General features: G+C 45.0%; 2 non-coding genes across 2 annotated transcripts; both read right to left on the bottom strand.

Moving 5' to 3' along the window:
- Positions 1–13,290: 13,290 nt before the first annotated feature.
- On the bottom strand, positions 13,291–13,364 carry trnan-guu (transfer RNA asparagine (anticodon GUU)). Its single transcript has one exon. It is a non-coding gene; the product is annotated as a tRNA-Asn (tRNA).
- Positions 13,365–14,663: 1,299 nt separating this feature from the next.
- trnaq-uug (transfer RNA glutamine (anticodon UUG)) lies at positions 14,664–14,735 on the bottom strand. Its single transcript has one exon. It is a non-coding gene; the product is annotated as a tRNA-Gln (tRNA).
- Positions 14,736–21,207: the final 6,472 nt, after the last annotated feature.

Genomic DNA, 21,207 nt, shown 5'->3' with positions numbered 1-21,207 from the left:
ATAGGTGGGAAAGCAAGTTGTGAGGTGGACGCAAACCATCTGCAAAGTGATATAGATAGGGTCAGTGGGTGGGCAGAAATTTGTCAGATGGAGTATAATGAGCGAAATATGAGGTTATCCACTGTGGTAGCAATAATAAAAAAGCAAATAATGATTTAAATGGGGAGAGATTACGAAATGCTGCGGTGCAGAGGGACCTGGGGGTCCTTGTACATGAAACACAAAAGGTTAGTATGCAGAAACATCCTCTCTGCATCCACCTTGTCAAGCCCCCTCATAATCTTACACGTTTCCATAAGATCACCTCTCAATCTTCTGAATTCCAATGAGTAGAGGCACAACCTACTCAACCTTTTCTCATAAGTTAGCCCCCTCATCTCCAGAATCAACCTAGTGAACCTTCTCTGAACTGCCTCCAAAGCATCTATATCCTTTCTTAAATATGGAAACCAAAACTGCACGCAGTGTTCCAGGTCTGGCCTCACCAATACCCTGTATAACTGCAGCAAGACTTCTTTGTTTTATACTCCATCCCTTTTGCAATAAAGGCCAAGATTCCATTGGCCTTCCTGATCACTTGTTGTACCTGCATACTAACCTTTTGTGTTTCATGCACAAGTACGCGCAGCTCTCGCTGGACTGCAGCACTGTGCAATTTTTCTCCTTTTAACTAATAACTTGTTCTTTAATTTTTTCTGCCAAAATGCATAACCTTGCACTTTCCAACATTATACACCATCTGCCAAATTTTCCCCACTCACTTAGCCTGGCTATGTCTTTTTGCAGATATTTTGTGTCCTCCTCACACATTGCTTTTCCTCCCATCTTTGTATCATCAGCAAACTTGGCTACATTACACTCGGTCCCTTCATCCAAGTCGTTAATATAGATTGTAAACAGTTGGGGTCCCAGCACTGATCCCTGCAGCACCCCATTAGTTACTGATTGCCAACCAGAGAATGTACCATTTATTCCGACTCTCTGTTTTCTTTTCGTTAGCCAATCCTCTCTCCATGCTAATATATTACCCCCAACCCCGGGAACTTTTATCTTCTGCAGTGATCTTTTATGTGGCACCTTGTCAAGATGCCTTCTGGAAGTCCAAATACACGGCATCCACTGGTTCCCCTTTATCCACCCTGTTCATTACACCCTCAAAGAATTCCAGCAAATTTGTCAAACATGATTTCCCTTCCATAAATCCATGCAGACTCTGCGTGACTGAATTATTTTTTTCCAAAAGTGGGAGGAGCAGTGACCGCAGGAGGTGTGAGCAGCGGCCTATAAAGGCCCAGCGGGAGTCCGGGGATCGGCGGTAGTCGGAGGAGCAGCGGCTGGAGGAGCAGCGAGCAGCGAGCATCAGCTGGTGCAGGGTCAAAAGTAAGAAAGAAGTCACAAGTAATCAAAGGGTGACGTCACAGCCAAGAGGGTAAGTGATTGGCTGGTTGAGTGGTGAGTAGTTTTCTGTTTCTTGGATTTCTTCTTGTTCTTAGCAGCAAGGAAACTTTGGAATTGTTGCCAAATTAAGTAAATCTAATGGTTAAGTCATAGCAGGAGAGCTCGGACACATGTCATGCTCCTCCTGTGCTATGTGGGAAGTCAGGGACGCTTCCAGTGTCCCTGATGACTACATGTGCAGCAAGTGTATCCATCTGCAGCTCCTGACAGGCCACATTGCGGCACTGGAGCTGCGCACGGATTCACTCTGGAGCATCCGCAATGCTGAGGATGTCGTGAATAGCACGGTTAGTGAGTTGATCACACCGTAGGTAAAGGTTACTCAGGCAGAGAGGGAATGGGTAAACATCAGGAAGAGCAGTGGAAGGAAGACAGTGCAGGAGTCCCCTGCGGTCATCCCCCTGCAAAACAGATACACCACCTTGGGTACTGTTGGGGGAGATGACTCATCATAGGAAGGCAGCAACAGCCAAGTCCATGGCACCATAGGTGGCTCTGCTGCACAGGAGGGCAGGAAAAAGAGTGGGAGAGCTATAGTGATAGGGGATTCTATTGTAAGGGAAATAGATAGATGTTTCTGCGGCTGCAATCGAGACTCCAGAATGGTATGTTGCCTCCCTGGTGCAAAGGTCAAGAATGTCTCGGAGTGGCTGCAGCGCATTCTGGAGAGGGAGTGTGAATAGCCAGCTGTCGTGGTGTATATAGGTACCAACGGTATAGGGAAAAACGGGATGAGGTCCGAAAGCTGAGTTGAGGGAGCTAGGAATTAAATTAAAACGTAATAATCTCAGAATTGCTACCAGTGCCACGAGCTAGTCAGAATAGGAAATGCAGGATAGCGCAGATGAATATATGGTTTGATGAGTAGTGCAGGAGGGTGGGATTCAAATTCCTGGGACATTGGAACCGGTTCTGGGGGAGGTGGGACCAGTACAAATGGGACAGTCTGCACATGGTCAGGACCGGAACCAATGTCTGGGGGAATGTTTGCTAGTGCTGTTGGGGAGGGGTTAAACTAATATGGCAGGGGGATGGGAACCTATGCAGGGAGATAGAAAGAAGTAAAATGGGGGCAGAAGCAAAAGATAGAAAGAAGAAAAGTAAAAGTGGAGGTAGAGAAACACAAGGCAAAAATCAAAAAGGGCCACATTACAGCAAAATTCGAAAGGGACAAAGTGTATTAAAAAGACAAGCCTGAAGTCTCTGTGCCTCAATGCGAGGATTATTCGTAATAAGGTGGATGAATTCACTCAGAGGCAGCAATTCACGAAATTGTTATAATTGGGATTCCAGAGACATGGCTCCAGGGTGACCAAGGCTGGGAACTCAACATCCTGAGGTATTCAACATTCAAGAAGGATAGACAGAAAGGAAAAGGAGGTCGGGGAACGATGCTGGTTAAAGAGGAAATTAACGCAATATTAAGGAAGGACATTAGCTTGGATGGTGTGGACTCTGTATGTATAAGCTGCGGAATACCAAAGGGCAGAAAACACGAGTGGGAGTTTTGCACAGACCACCAAACAGTAGTAGTGAGTTTGGGGACAGTATCAAACAAGAAATTATGGCTGCGTGCAATAATGATACAGCAGTTATCATGGGCGACTTTAATCTACATAAAGATTGGGCTAACCAAACTGGTAGAAATTCGGTGGAGGAGGATTTCCTGGAGTGTATTAGGGATGGTTTTCTGGACCAATATGTCGAGGAACCAACTTGAGGGCTGGCTATCCTAGACTCGGAGATGTGTAATGAAAAAGGACTAATTAGCAATCTTGTTGTGCGAGGCCCCTTGGAGAAGGATGACCACAATATGGTAGAATTCTTTATTAAGATGGAGATTGAAACATTTAATTCAGAGACTAGGGACCTGAACTTAAGGAAAGGTAACTTCGATTGCATGAGATGTGAATTGGCTAGAATAGACTGGCAAATGAGACTTAAAAGGTTGACGCTGGATAGGCAATGGCAAACATTTAAAGATCACATGGATGAACTTCAACAATTGTACATCCCTGTCTGGAGAAAAAATAAAAACGGGGAAGGTGGCTCAACCGTGGCTAATAATGGAAATTAGGGATAGTGTTAAATGCAAGGAAGAGGCCTATAAATTTGCCAGAAAAAGCAGCAAACCTGAGGACTGGAAGAAATTTAGCATTCAGTAGAGGAGGACAAAGGGTTTAATAAGGAGTGGGAAAAAAGAGTATGAGAGGAAGCTTGCTGGGAACATAAAAACTGACTGTGAAAGCTTCTATAGATATGTGAAGAGAAAAACATCAGTGAAGACAAACGTCGGTCATTGCAGTCAGAATCAGGTGAATTTATAATGGAGAACAAAGAAATGGCGGACCAGTTAAACAGATACTTTGGTTCTGTCTTCACGAAGGAAGACACAAATAATCTTCCTAATGTACTCAGGGACCGAGGGTCCAGCGAGAAGGAGGAACTGAAGGAAATCTTTATTAGTCAGGAAATTGTGTTCAGCAAATTGTTGGGATTGAAGGCTGATAAATCCGAGGGCCAGATAGTCTGCATCCCAGAGTAGTTAAGGAAGTAACCCTCGAAATAGTGGATGCATTGGTGATCATTTTTTAACAGTCTATCGATTCTGGATCAGTTCCTATGGACTGGAGGGTAGCTAATATAACACCACTTTTTTAAAAAGAAGGAAGAGAGAAAACGGGTAATTATCGACCGGTTAGCCTGACATCAGTAGTGGGGAAAATGCTGGAATCAATTATTATGGATGAAATAGCAAAGCATTTGGAAAGCAGTGACAAAATCAGTCCAAGTGAGCATGGATTTAGAAAAGGGAAATCATGCTTGACAAATCTTCTAGAATTTTTTGAGGATGGAACTCGGAGAGTGGACAAGGGAAAACCAGTGGATGTAATGTATTTGGACTTTCAAAAGGCCTTTGACAAGGACTCACACAAGAGATTAGTGTGCAAAATTAAAGCACATGGTATTGGGGGTAATGTATTGACATGGAAAGAGAACTGGTTGGCAGACAGGTAGCAGAGAGTCGGGATAAATGGGACCTTCTCAGAATGACAGGAAGTGACTAGTGGGGTGCTGCAGGGCTCAGTGCTGGGACCTCAGCTATTTACAATATACATCAATGATTTTGATGAAGAAATTGAGTGTTATATCTCCAAGTTTGCAGGTGACTCTAAGCTGCGTGACGGTGTGAGCTGTGAGGAGGATGCTAAGAGGCTGAAGAGTGACTTGGAAAGTTTAGGTGAGTGGGCAAATACATGGCAGATGCACTATAATGTGGATAAATGTGATGTTATCCACTTTGGTGGCAAAAACGTGAAGGCAGATTATTATCTGAATGGTGGCAGATTAGGAAAAGGGGAGGTGGAACGAGACCTGGGTGTCATGGTACATCAATCATTGAAAGTTGGCATGCAGGTACAGCAGGCGGTGAAGAAGGCAAATGGCATGTTGGCCTTCATAGCTGGAGGATTTGAGTATTGGAGCAGGAAGGTCTTACTGCAGTTGTACAGGGCCTTGATGAGGCCTCACCTGGAATATTGTGTTCAGTTTTGGTCTCCTAATCTGAGGAAGGATGTTCTTGCTACTGAGAGAGTGCAGCGAAGGTTTACTAGACTGATTCCCTGGATGGCAGGACTGACATATGAGGAGAGACTGGATTGACTGGGCCTGTATTCACCGGAGTTTAGAAGAATGAGAGGGGATCTCAAAGAAACATATAAAATTCTGACAGGACTGGACAGGTTGGAGGCAGGAAAAATGTGCCCGATGTTGGGGATGTCCAGAACCAGGGGTCAGAGTCTAAGGGATAAGGGGTAAGCCATTTAGGACCGCGATGAGGAGAAACTTCTTCACTCAGAGAGTTGTTAACCTGTGGAAATCTCTGCCGCAGAGAGTTGTTGATGTCAGTTCATTTGATATATTCCAGAGGGAATTAGCTGTGGCCTTTATGGCTAAAGGGCTCAAGGGGTATGAAGAGAAAGTAGGAAAGGGGTACTGAGGTGAATGATCAGCCATGATCTTATTGGAATGTAGAAACATAGAAATTAGGTGCAGGAGTAGGCCATTCGGCCCTTCGAGCCTGCACCACCATTCAATGAGTTTATGGTTGAACATGCAACTTCAGTACCCCATTCCTGCTTTCTCGCCATACCCCTTGATCCCCCGAGTAGTAAGGGCTACGTCTAACTCCTTTTTGAATATATTTAGTGAATTGGCCTCAAACACTTCCTGTGGTAGAGAATTCCACAGGTTCACCACTCTCTGGGTGAAGAAGTTTCTCCTCATCACGGTCCTAAATGGCTTACCCCTTATCCTTAGACTGTGACCCCTGGTTCTGGACTTCCCCAACATTGGGAACATTCTTCCTGCATCTAACCTGTCTAAACCCGCCAGAATTTTAAACGTTTCTATGAGATCCCCTCTCATTTGTCTGAACTCCAGTGAATCCAGTCTTTCTTGATATGTCAGTCCTGCCATCCCGGGAATCAGTCTGGTGAACCTTCGCTGCACTCCCTCAACAGCAAGAACGTCCTTCCTCAAGTTAGGAGACCAAAACTGTACACAATACTCCAGGTGTGGCCTCACCAAGGCCCTGTACAACTGTAGTAACACCTCCCTGCCCCTATACTCAAATCCCCTCGCTATGATGGACAACATGCCATTTGCTTTCTTAAACGCCTGCTGTACCTGCATGCCAACCTTCAATGACTGATGTACCATGACACCCAGATCTCTTTGCACCTCCCCTTTTCCTTATCTGTCACCATTCAGATAATAGTCTGTCTCTCTGTTTTTCAACCGAAGTGGATAACCTCACCTTTATCCACATTATACTTCATCTGCCATGCATTTGCCCACTCACCTAACCTATCCAAGTCACTCTGCAGCCTCATAGCATCCTCTTCGCAGCTCACACTGCCACCCAACTTAGTGTCATCTGCAAATTTGGAGACACTACATTTAGTCCCCTTGTCTAAATCATTAATGTGCAATGTAAACAGCTAGGGCCCTTGCGGTACCCCACTCGTCACTGCCTGCCATTCTGAAAAGTACCCATTTACTCCTCCTCTTTGCTCCCTGTCTGCCAACTAATTTTCAATCCACGTCAGCACACTACCCCCAATCCCATGTGCATTAACTTTGCACACTAATCTCTTGTGTGGGACCTTGTCGAAAGCCTTCTGAAAGTCCAAATACACCACATCAACTGGTTCTCCCTTGTCCACTCGACTGGAAACATCCTCAACAAATTCCAGAAGATTTGTCAAACATGATTTCCCTTTCACAAATCCATGCTGACTTGGACCTATCATGTCACCTCTTTCCAAATGCGCTACTATGACATCATTAATAATTGATTCCATCAATTTCACCACTACTGATGTCAGGCTGACCGGTCTATAATTCCCTGCTTTCTCTCTCCCTCCTTTTTTAAAAAGTGGGGTTACATTGGCTATCCTCCACTCCATAGGAACTGATCCAGAATCTATGGAGTGTTGGAAAATGACTGTTAATGCATCCACTATTTCCAAGGCCACCTCCTTAAGTACTCTGGGTGCAGACCATCAGGCCTGGGGATATATCGGCCTTCAATCCCATCAGTTTCCCCAACACAATTTCCCGACTAATAAGGATTTCCCTCAGTTCCTCCTTCTTACTAGAACCTTTGACCCCTTTTATATCCGGAAGATTGTTTGTGTCCTCCTTAGTGAATACCGAACCAAAGTACTTGTTCAATTGGTCTGCCATTTCTTTGTTCCCAGTTATGACTTCCCCTGATTCTGACTGCAGGGGACCTACGTTTGTCTTTACTAACCTTTTTTTCTTTGCATATCTATAGAAGCTTTTGCAGTCCATTTTAATGTTCCCTGCAAGCTTCCTCTCATACTCTATTTTCCCTGCCCTAATCAAACCCTTTGTCCTCCTTTGCTAAGTTCCAAATGTCTCCCAGTCCCCGGGTTCGCTGCTATTTCTGGCCAATTTGTATGCCACTTCCTTGGCTTTAATACTATCCCTGATTTCCGTTGATAGCCACGGTTGAGCAACCTTCCCTTTTTTATTTTTACACCAGACAGGGATGTACAATTGTTGCAGTTCATCCATGCGGTCTGTAAATGTCTGCCATTGCCCATCCACTGTCAAACCCTTAAGTATCATTTGCCAATCTATCCTAGCCAATTCATGCCTCACACCTTCAAAGTTACCCTTCTTTAAGTTCTGGACCATGGTCTCTGAATTAACTGTTTCATTCTCCGTGGTGGTGCGGCTCGAAGGGCCGAATGGCCTTCGCCTGCACCTATTTATTTCTGCACGCAGAGGGTTGTGGGGGTCTGGAACTCACTGCCTGAAAGAGTGGTAGAGGCAGAAACACTCACCACATTTAACAGTGCTTGGATGTGACCTGAAGTGCTGTAACCTGCAGGGTTATGGGCCTAGAGCTGGAAAGTGGGATTCGGCTGGAGAGCGTCTTGTTGGCCGATGCGGACACGATGGGTCGAATTGGCCTCCTTCCGTGCTGCAAACTTCTATGATTCTATGAACTCCTTCACAAAGAGTTGAGGTGCGTGTGGGGTGATTTGGGCACATTTTTACTCACGTGACAACATTTGAAAGGTAACTCAACGGCTGTAAAGCGCTTTGGGGCGTTATGAGCTCCTGACAGACGCTGCAGAAATGCAAGTCCTTCTTTGCAAAAGTTCGATGCAAATTCAAAATTCACGGCAAAAAAAGGGCTCGCCCGGGATCTCTCGCAAACCCCAAAGTGAGAATCATACAACTAGACCAACGAGCCAATTGCTTAGTAAATATGGAGATAAAGGCCTTACGAAGTGCTATCTGTTAATAAACCTCCAGTCAAATCTTCTCAGATTATTAAAAGCATTGCCAAAGGAAAAGCATGAGTTTTATCCGATATCTCAAGGGATATCTTGGTGACTGCAATCAAGAGTTGCCACAATAAAGTAGCACAAATAGAACTTTGATGGGAAGAATGTATTCGCACTACCGTTGTGGTGTCTTTAGACTGTAGAGGCTGCACGGAGATAAAGTGTAACCATTATTGAAGCATTTTTAGTGTGTGTTGTTATTCTTGTTCGGAGGAGCACATGAGACGGAATCAGTGACTTTGCCTTTTCGACGTGTTTTCTGAAGTGCCGCACAGTCCCACTCCTGCAGTCAATGAGCTGTCGGGACGTTAATGTATCCATCATCATCATCATCATCATAGGCGGTCCCTCGAAACGAGGATGACTTGCTTCCACGCCGAAAAAGGATGAGTTCACAGGTGTTTCAATGAAGGACCCGAACTACATCCCAAAGGGTGGAAGATGCCTGTGCGTGGATTTTTAAAAATTGTGATGGCCGTTGCACCCCAGCCATCAAACGGGCTTGACAGAGCGAGGACTTGGTCCAGTGGCAAGGGTTGAGCAGGTTGACTGGAGACCAGTTCTGCTGCACGGACCCAGTGCACACACATATATCGCAGTGTGGGCTGGCCCGTGCTGACCCCGGGCTCCTGGCCCCGAACTCATGCCTCCTCTGGGCCCTGATCACATCCCTCTACAGTCTCTCGCCGCTCCTTCGCCCCGATCTCGCAGCTCCTGATATACTTGCCCACGCTCCAATCACCGACCTGAACCTTGATGACGTCACTCTTCGCTGCAGCCGCCCTCCTGCACCAGCTCGCACTGCTCCCGGGACTAGTCTCCCGGGACCTCCAAGCTGCTCCCAGGGCCGCTCGCCGTTCCTTTTATGGCCCCGACCTGCCGCTGGTGTTCTCCCGTTAGTGCATCCAGGCTTTGGGTGGCCGCCCCGAGCGCAGCAGAGGGGTTTCTGCATGAGTTCTGGGTGGGGACAGTATCTTTCCCCTTCTCTCTTCCTCTTTCTATATCCCTGTGCTTTTATTTCTCTATTTATTCCCCCTGTCTCAGTCTCTAGCGTTTGAAAGGGAACAAAAGATGAAATGGATGTCACTGTGGAACAATTTCTCTCACTCAAAGTTAGATGCACTTCCATTGCACCATGAGGTCTAGGTAGCTAGCCATTGATATTCAGGTTCAAATAAGAATATATATAAATATATCTACTTGTATCATAACTGTTCCCTGGTGGTCGAGGGTTTAAGATCCGGTGCACTAACCTGGTTTCAATTGTCGATAAATTCATCGCATAAAAATAATTGAGGTCTGTGAGACGATTAATAATTGCTGTCATCACCATGAATACCAATACTTTCTGTGATAGACCGAACTGACAGACTATCTGGCTTCTCCTGCCCTTTGCAGAGCACGTGTTCCGGGTTTAATTTAGTAAACAGGGCGAGTTCGCTGATGGCGGGGAGACGGTAGGAACCTCTGTGGCCCCACTGTGAGGATGTGGAAGTGAACACGGTGGCTGGGTGATCCGTGACATTTCTGTAAAGGGCAGTGGAGGAGAAGGATTGAGAACTTTCAGTGTGGGACAGAAGTTGTTTGAGGTGAGCCAACACATTCCCGATCAGCACAGAGGGAGATCACTGGTCAGCTCCCCTCTGTTGTGCCAGCTGTGCCAGAGGTTTCTGTAGCGTAGTGGTTATCACGTGTGCTTATCACGTTTGCATTACACATGAAAGGTATGAGGTTCGATCCCGGGAAGGAGCATTATGTTTAAACTTGTTTCGAGGAACAATCAGAGGCGAGTTTCGTCTCCTGGCAAATGCTGCCTGACCTGCTGAGATTTCCAGCATTTGCTGTTTTTATTTGCTATTTATTCTCCTGGCAAAAGTGATCCCTTATTCCTTAAGTGCTCTTTATTTCACTTCAATAAATAGATAACTTTCAGTGAGAGAAAACGGATCCACCGGGGACCTTTCGCGTGTGAGGCCAACGTGATATCCGCGACACTGCAGCCCATCAAAGGGCGAGAAACCACTGAATATAAAGGATGAGCTCACAAATATCAGGGGCAGTGCAGTCTGGTCAACGTCAAACCCTCCTTTCTTATTCAGCAGAGGCACGAACGGGAGTCAGACGCCACAAAGTTTAATTAAAGACACAAATACAATAACACTTCCAAAACTTTTCACTGAAAATTCTTAAACTTTATTTGAAATCCTACTGCGTTGAATATGAAAATGCGCACTTCACTACTGATTTTATTTTCTGTGCATGGTCGGAATAACCGGTGCTGTTAAATTTGAAAAAAGTTGCCCCAGATTCCTGATGTCATCGGCAATGAAGATTTTGAACCAGATCCTAGAATACAGTGTGTAAAATGGGTCAACATGCAGAATAACATAAGAACATAAGAAATAGGAGCAGGAGTCGGCCATACGCCTCTCGAGCCTGCTCCGACATTTAATGCGATCATGGCCGATCCGATCATGGACTCAGGTCCACTTCCCTGCCCGCTCCCCAAAGCACAGGACAAATGATTGAAGTATCGACTGTCCCTCAGTTAGCATTTCTTTCATTGTGCAAAAGAAGGTGATGGGTTAATTAATGATGCTTTCCCATGAAAGCAACACAAAAGTTTAAGAAAAAAACATACAGTGACTGGGAGGTGAGCGCTGCTTCTGACAGCAGGTGGGAATGGGCGGAGATTTTAAAGCTCATTTGTATTGTGACACCTTCATATCGACGAACATCTGAGTCTTATGACGTAGACCTCGTGGCGCAATGGTAGCGTGACTGATTTCAGTTCCGAAGGTAGCGTGTTTAAATCACATCAGGGTTACTGTACTTTTAGATATTGTTCTTCCACAATTAATATATTCTTTGCTGTTTGGCAATAACCAGACCCTTGCTCCAAGGTCTGTCTCACTGTTTCCCCGGTGTCAGGCAGAGATACGCCTGCTGCCCTCATTTATTTCATGTGACAGGATACAAAAGTTCAAAATCAACCTGCAGATGGCCACATACAGCATTAAATAATCAGGATGGCCGAGCGGTCTCAGGTGCTGTGTTCAGGTTGCAGTCTTCTCTCGAGGTCTGTGTTTAAATCTGACATTTCTTATTTTTAATCATTAAGTGAAACTAATTGTTTGACACCACGATCAACTCCTTCAAAGTGGGATTCAGCAGTTCACCTGGTCGCTTAACATTTCCGTCTGACCAAGTGCTGAAAGTGGAGATGTTTCCGCAGTGTAACGGTTAACACGTTCGCCTCACACGCAAAAGCTCACCGGGTGGGAATATTTTCTGGAGATATCTCCTCATGTATGCTCAGGGGCGAGTTTGTTCTCCTGTGAAAGGTCATAAGGTAATAAACATGTAAGGATTAGGGGCCGGATTAGGCCATTCGGCCCCTCGAACCTGGTCCACCATTCAAGAAGATCCTGGCAGTTCCTTGACAGCAAGTTTAAACATCTGGGGCGGAGCCAACAGGCGCCTGGCTGCAATCAACGACAAAAACGTCTATTTGGTAGAAGCCCCACGAGATCAATCGGTCGAGCATGAGAATCTTAATCTCGAATTTGGGGGTTCGAGCCCCACGTTAACTGTTAAAGCATGTCCCATTTTGCACAGTGTGTTTTCGGTGTCTGGTTCAAAATGTTCATTGCTGGTAACATCAACAGGAGACTGGGGAAATAGTGAGAAAGACTTTAGAGCAAAGGTCTGGTTATTGTGAAACAACAAAGGAAATATAAATTCAAGAAACATATAAAACATAGAAAATAGGTGCACGGTTCGGCCATTCGGCCGTTTGAGCCTGCACCGCCATTCAATGAGTTCATGGCTGAACATGCAACTTCAATACCCCATTCCTGCTTTCTCGCCATAGCCCTTGATCCCCCTAGTCTGAAGGACTACATCTAACTCCTTTTTGAGAAGAATAACCTCGAAAAGAAATGTGACCCCGACACCCAGGAAGAAGTGTTAAGGCAGAAGATTAAATGCTGCATTCCTCTGTTCAAAAAATTCCTTTCACAAACATTTCTCTGACCGTAACTGCACAAAACAAAAATGTTCCTTTCAAAGTCATTATACTTCCGAATTTCCGCGCCCCCCGAATCTCCTGAATCAGATGCCTCTAGTTTTGCCGACTCAATCCATGTCCCTTTGAAATGTTCTGCTTCCACCCACACTATGAAATGTGCTACGAACTTATAGAATCATGGAATGGTTACAGCACGGAAGGCCATTCGGCCCGTCGAGCCCGTGCCGAATCTCAGCGAGTCCCACTCCCCCGCCCTTTCCCTGTAGCCCTGCAATTGTTTTTCCTTCAGACACTGATCCAGCTCCCGTTTGAAAGATAAGATTGAGTCTGCCTCCACCACCCTTTCAAGCCGTGCATTCCAGATCTTAACCACTCGCTGCTAAATGGCCACCTCCTGTTCCTATGTGTAAAGTCTGGGAAACACTAGATCAATTCCTGCCACACTCACAGCCTTCCAAAATATAGCACCATCACTCTATTCTCATAAAACCAGGTCCTGAAGTATAGGCCAGCTGTGCAGGTTAAAGCTCTGGTTATGTTCCGAACATTGCTGTAGTGTTTCCGTAATGTAGTGGTTATTAGATTCACCTCACACGCGAAATGTCCCTGGTTCAAAACTGCGCGGAAACATTTTGAAAACATGTTCAATTAAATATTTGAAGAAATGGATTTATTCATAATAGTGGTTCAATATTAACAAAAAGCAATGTCCCACAACCTTGTTAAATTTTCTGATATCTCTGTTCAGTTCTGTATACACTCAAACTGAATGCTCATAAAAGTATTGGAGTGGGAACTCACTAGATAACAGCACAGCTGGCAATGTTTGTGGAATATATTCGCGCAGCCAAAACACACAATGACAACCTGGAATCGTGCAGCACCGAATCCTCGGGGAAAAACAGTTAAATGCTTCGTCTCTGGGTGGGCTCGAACCACCAACCTTTCGGTTAACAGCCGAACACGCTAACCCATTGCGCCACAGAGACTGACGCAATTACATCGTGCAAGACATCCCAAACCAGGGTGTCAGTCAGTTAAAGCTTCAGATTGCTCTGACCGGGATGGAACTTGTCCACTCTCAGTTGTACTTTTCCCAAGTAAAGGGTGGGACATTCATTGTGGATGCGTGGAAGCAGTCTGGTCCCACACACTGCAGACACTTCCATGTCACCACCAACCAGCTCTCCCACAACCGGTATGATCTACCTTCCAGCCTTCCAGTGCCTTGTCTGTGACGAAGTATTCTGATTGTCCCGAAGCCGGTATTCGGTTTTAATTCCTTTTCAGCTCCTGAATGTGGATATTGCCGTGATTAAACGCGACTTCAACTGTAATATCCCCTGAGCCTCCCATTACTAACTGAAGATCCCTTTAATCACGACAACTAAGAGAATGCTCACCCCTCGAACTGATGTGTGGGAAACACTTCTTCCAACAACTCAGCCAACTTTCTGCTTCACGTCGGGGTCTTCGAATAAGCGAACGAACTTTTGAAAATCACGTCGGGGTCACCAAAATGTTGTAAACAGCTGTCTTGCTCTTTTCGCTTCGTTGCTTTTAACGTCGAATTTCCCGCACACACTCCGTTGTAGTAAAGGCAGGATCGGGTCTTTTAGTTAAACATTCATACTAAACAAACCAAGTATGAAAGTTACTGAGAACACTTCACAAAGGCAGCTTGCTTCGATTTCCGTGGCTGCTTGAGACACACACCTTCCAAATGTCCAGTGTCTCTGGTGTCTGTGTCTCTGCAGTCCATAAATGTCTCATATTTATACTGAAAAAGCCTTTGAACTCTTATTCTTTGCATTTAGACAATCCAGACGAATTGCTTTCTGAATCGTTTAACAGACAGACTTAATATTGCTTGTTTAACCTACAGATCTCATTATATAGTAACAAGTTTAAACTCAAATACAGAACATACAGACATCGTCAAATCGTTTAGTCCTGAATTTCCATTATTCCCACCGTAACAAGGTACTCAAATATATAACATCCAGACAATGACCAGTTACTCATCTCACTGGCTGAAGGCACCACATTGTCTAACAGTCTCTTTTCCATCCAAACTTCAATCTTCCTGTTTTTTAATCCAAACTTCAGACTGCATGCTGAAGCAAAGAGTTCAGCAATGCGGGACTGTGCTCCCACAGAGAACACGATTTGACAACGAGACTTGTCGATCAAGCATCAATGATAAAGGCAATAAAATTGCCCACCAGCACCAGGTATCTTTTACTTGTTTGTCCCAAATCTTCAGCAGCTGGGACAACCAAGAATTGAAGTTCCACTGAGATTTGAACTCAGATTGCTGGAATCAAAGTCCAGAGTGCTCACCATTACACCATGGAACCAAACACACAAAAATATTTGAAAAAATTCTCAAAAACAACAAAATCATTGCCACCATTACACTTTGGCTCGGCCTTTTCTCATGTCTCGCATCAGTTTCCCTTCTTTACGCTCTGCTAATTATCGGCGCAGAGCAATTCACATAGATGCCGTCGAGGCTATGGTTTCTCAAGTAGTTGTTTCTGTTTCACACTGTTCATCACAGCTTGTACTTCAGTCTTGCCAGGTAAAAAATGCTTTGGCATTGCAATGCATTAATGTAAAATGCTTGGCATGAAAAGAAAACGTTTTGTCGAGTGCGAAGGTTCACTAGACTGATTCCCAGGATGGCAGGACCGACATATGAGGAGAGACTGGATCGACTGTGCCTTTATTCACTGGCGTTTAGAAAGATGAGATGGGATCTCATAGAAACATATAAAATTCTGATGGGACTGGACAGGTTAGATGCAGGAAGAATGTTCCCAATGTTGGGGAAGTCCAGAACCATGGAACACAGTTTAAGCCATTTAGGACCAAGATGAGGAGAACATTCTTCACTCAGAGAGTTGTTAACCTGTGCAATTCACTACTGCAGAGAGTTTTTGATGAAGGTTCGTTGGATATATTCAAGCGGGAGTTAGATGTGGCCCTTCCGGCTGAAGGGATCAAGGGGTATGGAGACAAAGCAGGAAATGGGTACTGAGGTGAATGATCAGCCATGATCTTATTGAGTGATGGTGCAGGCTCGAAGGGTCGAATGGCCTACCCCTGCAAGTATTTTCTGTGTTTCTTTGATTCTATGCAGTGCCTGCATTTCAAACAGCATTGCTTTTATTGATCCTGCGGAATGCATATTGCACACATAATCTCAGCACACATTGTGCAGACAAAGGCAGCATTTGACGACAAACCGATTTGTCCTCCGCTGATTTGTAGCAGATAACTGATTGTTGAACACACGATTTGACAACTAGACTTGCAGATCAAGCATCAATGACAAAGGCAACAAAACTGCCCACCAGCACCAGGTGTCTTTTACTTGTTAGTCCCAAATTTTCAGCAGCTGGGACAAAAAGCATTCAGGTTCAACTGAGATTTGAACTCAGATCATTAAATTTAGAGTCCAGAGTGTTCACCATTACACCATGGCAACAACCATGACAAAATCTTTGAAACATTTCTCAAAAACAACAAAACCATCTGCAACATTACAATTTGGCTCGGCCTTTTCTCTTCCATCGCATCAGTTTTCCCTCTTTACGTTCTGCTAATTATCGATGCAGAGCAATTCACACAGATACCGTCGAGGCTATGGGTTCTCAAGTAGCTGTTTCTGTTTCATACTGTTCATCACAGCTTGTACTTCAGTCTTGCCAGGTAAAAAGTGCATTGGCATTGCAATGCATTAATGTAAAATGCTTGGCATGAAAAGAAAATGTTAATTTTTTCGAGTACAAAACATGCAGTGCCTGCATTTCAAAAGCGTTGCTTTTATTCATCCTGCTGAATGCATATTGCACAGATAATCTCAGCACACATTGTGCAGCTAAAGGCAGCATTAGATAAAAAACTGGTTTCTCCTCCGCTGATTTGTAACAAGTAACTGATGGTTGAGCACATGATTTCACAACTAGACAAAGCAACACTGACAAAGGCAACAAAACTGCCCACCAGCACCAGGTGTCTTTCACTTGTTTGTCCCAAATTTGCAGCAGCTGGGACAGCAAGAATTGAGGTTCCACCACAATTTGAACTCAGATCACTGGTTTACTGAGTCCAGAATGCTCACCATTACACCATGGAACCAATCATGCCAAAGTTTTTGAAACATAGAAACATCGAAACATAGAAACATAGAAAATAGGTGCAGGAGTAGGATGGCAAAAATTCGTGGGACAACCTCCCCTGTGTTTGGACTCATTGGAAAGGAAATTTAATTTGGAACTATCAACCAGAAAGTTTGGGATCTAACTGGAAGAAACTACGAGTTTTAATCGAATTTGGGATTTTACAAGGCAGATTGGGTCCGTGTGGAAAGGGCTGAGAACTAAAGGATCGTTCAAAGAAACCAGTTTGGGTATTGGAGCTGTCTGGGATATTGAAGCTGAACAAATTGTCTGGGGAATTGTGTAAACTCGAAAACCCATCTCCCCGGGAGACATTAACATAGCAACAATCAACCCAGAGATAGCCAGCCATCACTCAGAGCAGGAAACCCATCCAGCGGAAACATAATGACAATGGCCCATCCATCCCGCATGGAAAATCCAGGCCGAGGCTGACATTGCAAATACCAAAAATCTAATTTTCCCGATCAAGAAACAAATTCAAAAGATCGACACATCTGAGACAGGTTACCATTAATGGGCCCACCAAAATATAACAAAGAGATATCAAGCCCAACCAAAATTAAAATCAAAGAATCGGGGCTCATTTGGCACGCAGATTAGAATGGCTCCCAAATTATAACTGGGGCCCTGTTTTTTAACGAAAGAAGGAGAAGGGGAACGAGGGAAAAAGAAGAGAGACCACTGCAGCAGTTTGTAATAAGCCTTCCAGAGAGATTGCTACACAGCCTCCGATGCAGGTCTTCTGAGCTCCGACATCTTCAGCCTCGACGACACTCCTGGACCACACTGCCCTGCTACCGAAGGAGAAGGAAGAACATCATCACAGCAGAGAAATCAGTTCCCAGTAACTTCCGACATCATAATCGCGGCAGCAACTGACCACAGCCAACGTGGTAACATCGATAACATCGCGACCGACAAATTCTAAGATAAACAGTCCTCAAGAAGAAACCGAAGCTTCGAAAGTTTCCCCTCTACAATCTGTTCCTCGGTAACAACAGGTGAAACATTACCCAAAAGAACTTTAAAACCAATTGCTGACAGAAGAAAGTGGGTACTCACCCATAAATCCAAAATGCGCCCTGCCGCATCAGCGGACACCACCCAACTGAAGACTACGCAGCAAGAAGTCTTTCACAACATTCAGGGTATGGCAAGCAGAACTTACAGCGTCCAGTGAACCCCAATATTGCGAACCACCGCCAACTGACAATAAGAGGATTGGTGAGCATAATCCCTGTTTGCCCGAGAGTTTGACCTAGTCAGAGTTAGGCATTGGGATGTGGGAGGTGTATTATTATTCTGTAACCCCATGAATGTTTGGTAAAGTGTTTTTTTATTCTAGTAATTACAAGCTTGACATTGTACATTCTTAACCTTGTTAAAATTGAGGTTCTTTGCACCAAAACTAGTTGTCTCTTGTTCTTTGTCACATCGCCAAATAAATCTAAAGTCTAGAACCCAGGAAGTGCGAGCGATTCAATGCGCTCAGAACGTCAGAGGTGAACTTGATCCCACACACCACCCCCAAGAGAATGGCGACCACGGCAGGACTTTGCTGTAAAGGATGTGATGCAGAGATTGCTGTTTTGGAGGAAAGAACCAATATGACAGAAAGGATTTTCTCCGATGTGTATAAGAAAGTGAATGTCACTCATCAATGCTTGAAACTATCATTAAGGAAGAAATAGCGGGACATCTAGATAGGAAGAGTGCAATCAAGCAGACGCAGCATGGATTCATGAAGGGGAAATCATGTTTAACTAATTTACTGGAATTCTTTGAGGATATAATGAGCATGGTGGTTAGAGGTGTACCGATGGATGTGGTGTATTTAGATTTCCAAAAGGCATTCGATAAGGTGCCACACAAAGGTTACTGCAGAAGATAAAGGTACGTGGAGTCAGAGGAAATGTATTAGCATGGATAGAGAATTGGCTGGCTAACAGAAAGGAGAGAGTCGGGATAAATGGGTCCTTTTTGGGTTGGAAATCGGTGGCTAGTGATGTGCCACAGGGATCGGTGCTGGGACCACAACTGTGCACAATATACATAGATGACCTGGAGGAGGGGACAGAGTGTAGTGGAACAAAATTTGCAGATGACACAAAGATTACTGGGAAGAAAGCGGGTTGTGTAGAGGACACAGAGAGGCTGCAAAGAGATTTAGAAAGATTAAGCGAATGGGCTTAGGTTTGGCAGATGGAATACAATGTCGGAAAATGTGAGGTCATCCACCTTGGGGAACAAAACAGTAAAAGGGAATATTATTTGAATGGGGAGAAATTACAACATGCTGCGGTGCAGGGGGACCTGGGGGCCCTTCTGCATGAATCCCAAAAAGTTAGTTTGCAGGTGCAGCAGGTAATCAGGAAGGCGAACGGAATGTTGGCCTTCATTGCGGGAGGGATGAAGTACAAAAGCAGGGAGGTCCTGCTGCAACTGTATAGGGTATTGGTGAGGCCGCACCTGGAGTACTGCATGCAGTTTTGGTCACCTTACTACAGGAAGGATATACTAGCTTTGGAGAGGGTACAGAGACGATTCACTATGCTGATTCCAGAGATGAGGGGGTTACCTTATGATGATAGATTGAGTAGACTGGGTCTTTTCTCGTTGGAGTTCAGAAGGATGAGAGATGATCTTATAGAAACATTTAAAATCATGAAAGGGATAGACAAGATAGAGGCAGAGAGATTGTTTCCACTGGTCGGGGAGACTAGAACTAGGGGGCACAGCCTCAAAAGATGGGGGAGCCAATTTAAAAGCGAGTTGAGAAGGAATTTCTTCTCCCAGAGGCTTGTGAATCTATGGAATTCTCTGCGCAAGGTAGCAGTTGAGGCTAGCTCATTGAATGTATTCAAGTCACAGATAGATAGATTTTTAACCAATAAGGGATTTAAGGGTTATGGGGAGCGGGCGGATAAGTGGAGCTGAGTCCACGGCCAGATCAGCCATGATCTTGTTGAATGGCAGAGCAGGCTCGAGGGGCTAGATGGCCTACTCCTGTTCCTAATTCTTATGTTCTTATTTAATGGGTGCTTGGTCTGTTGCGCGCTGAGCATCCAGGATACGCTGCGGCCCTGGACACCCAGCAAGGACCATAAGGAATCAGTAGAAAAGACAATTTGGTTGGCCTGCCTACAGCGACAGGTCCAACTCCTAGATAAGAACATCGAGTCACTGCAGGCAGAACGATGTGAATGTGCAGAAACATCACATGACAGGGCTATAGCAGAAGAAAGATGTTGGGGGGAACTCCGTAAACTAAAACATGGAAAGACACAACGAATGGAAAGGTTCAAAAACAGCCAGAACTATTTTCAGTGTCAGGTTACCGAGGCTAAGAATAATGAAAAGATACTGTGGGAGGAAAACACTCGCCTCACCCTTCAAGTAAAAGAGTTGGAGGAGAAGTTAAGAGACGTACAACAGGGGTGCCCCCGGCTGAGTTATTCATGAAAAGGACACTTAAAACCAGACTCTCGCTGGTTCACCCCAACCTGCATGATCAGGTAGAGAGCAGGTGGCAGCAACAAAATGTAAACGATGGTCGCGCCACTGTGTCACGGGAAATTGATCTGAATGACCCTGTGTATTTTCTAAACTATGGACATGGTCCCAAGTGGATCGCAGGCACGGTGATAGCGAAAGAAGGAAATAGGGTGTTTGTCATCAAACTCGACAATGGACAAATTTGCAGAAAGCACCTTGACCAAACGAGGCTGCGGTTCACAGACTGCCCTGAACAACCCACAGCAGACACCAGTTTTTTCGAGCCCACAACAGACACCCAAAGGATCAACGACACCACGCCGGACCAGGAAATCGAACCCATCACGCCCAACAGCCCAGCAAGGCCAGGCTCACCTAGCAGCCCTGCAGTGCCAACAACACGCCAGCCCAACGAGGGCACAGCCAACATTCCCGACCGCGTCACCTTGTAAATAGTTTTCATTTGACTTTGCGGGGGGGAGTGATATTGTGCATCTGTAAAGCATGCACTCCCATGTTCCACCACCAGGGAGCTCATCCCCTGAAGTCCCAAGCGATCCCAACATCCCTTGGGAGCACTATTTCTAAGCCGGCCCCTGAGGCCTGTTCCTCACACTGGAATGTCTTATTAAAGACTGAGCTCACTGTTACTTTAATCTCACTGTGTGCAGCCTCATCTGTGTGAGGAACACAATAGTGGTGAGGAATCATCTTGAACCGCTGCAGTCCGTGTGGTGAAGATGCTCCCACAGAGCTGGTAGGGAGGGAGTTCTAGGCTTTTATCCCAGTGACGATGAAGGATGGTGTGTGTCTAAATCTAACAATGGCTGGTGTCACAGGCACCAAACATTTGAAAGCAATGTCCTAAAATGCGGTGTGTAAAATGGGAAGGGATAATAATTCATGACATGCAAAGCCTGTTTAAAATGGGACCGTATAAAATTAATGTGAATATTTTGCTGCCTGACAGGGTTTTGGAAGCAGATTTAATATTAACTTTCCAAAGGGAAATATAGTTGAAAAAGAAACATTTGCAGGGTGCTAGGAATGGGACTAATTGGAAATTTCTTTCACAGAGCCAGCACAGGTAACAACATAAGAAATCGGAGCAGTAGTAGGCCATATGTCCCCTCAAGCCTGCTCCACC

The sequence above is a fragment of the Pristiophorus japonicus genome, unplaced genomic scaffold, assembly GCF_044704955.1.
Source record: "Pristiophorus japonicus isolate sPriJap1 unplaced genomic scaffold, sPriJap1.hap1 HAP1_SCAFFOLD_170, whole genome shotgun sequence".
Lineage (NCBI taxonomy): Eukaryota > Metazoa > Chordata > Chondrichthyes > Pristiophoridae > Pristiophorus > Pristiophorus japonicus.
This window is presented reverse-complemented; position numbering and strand designations above follow the sequence as displayed.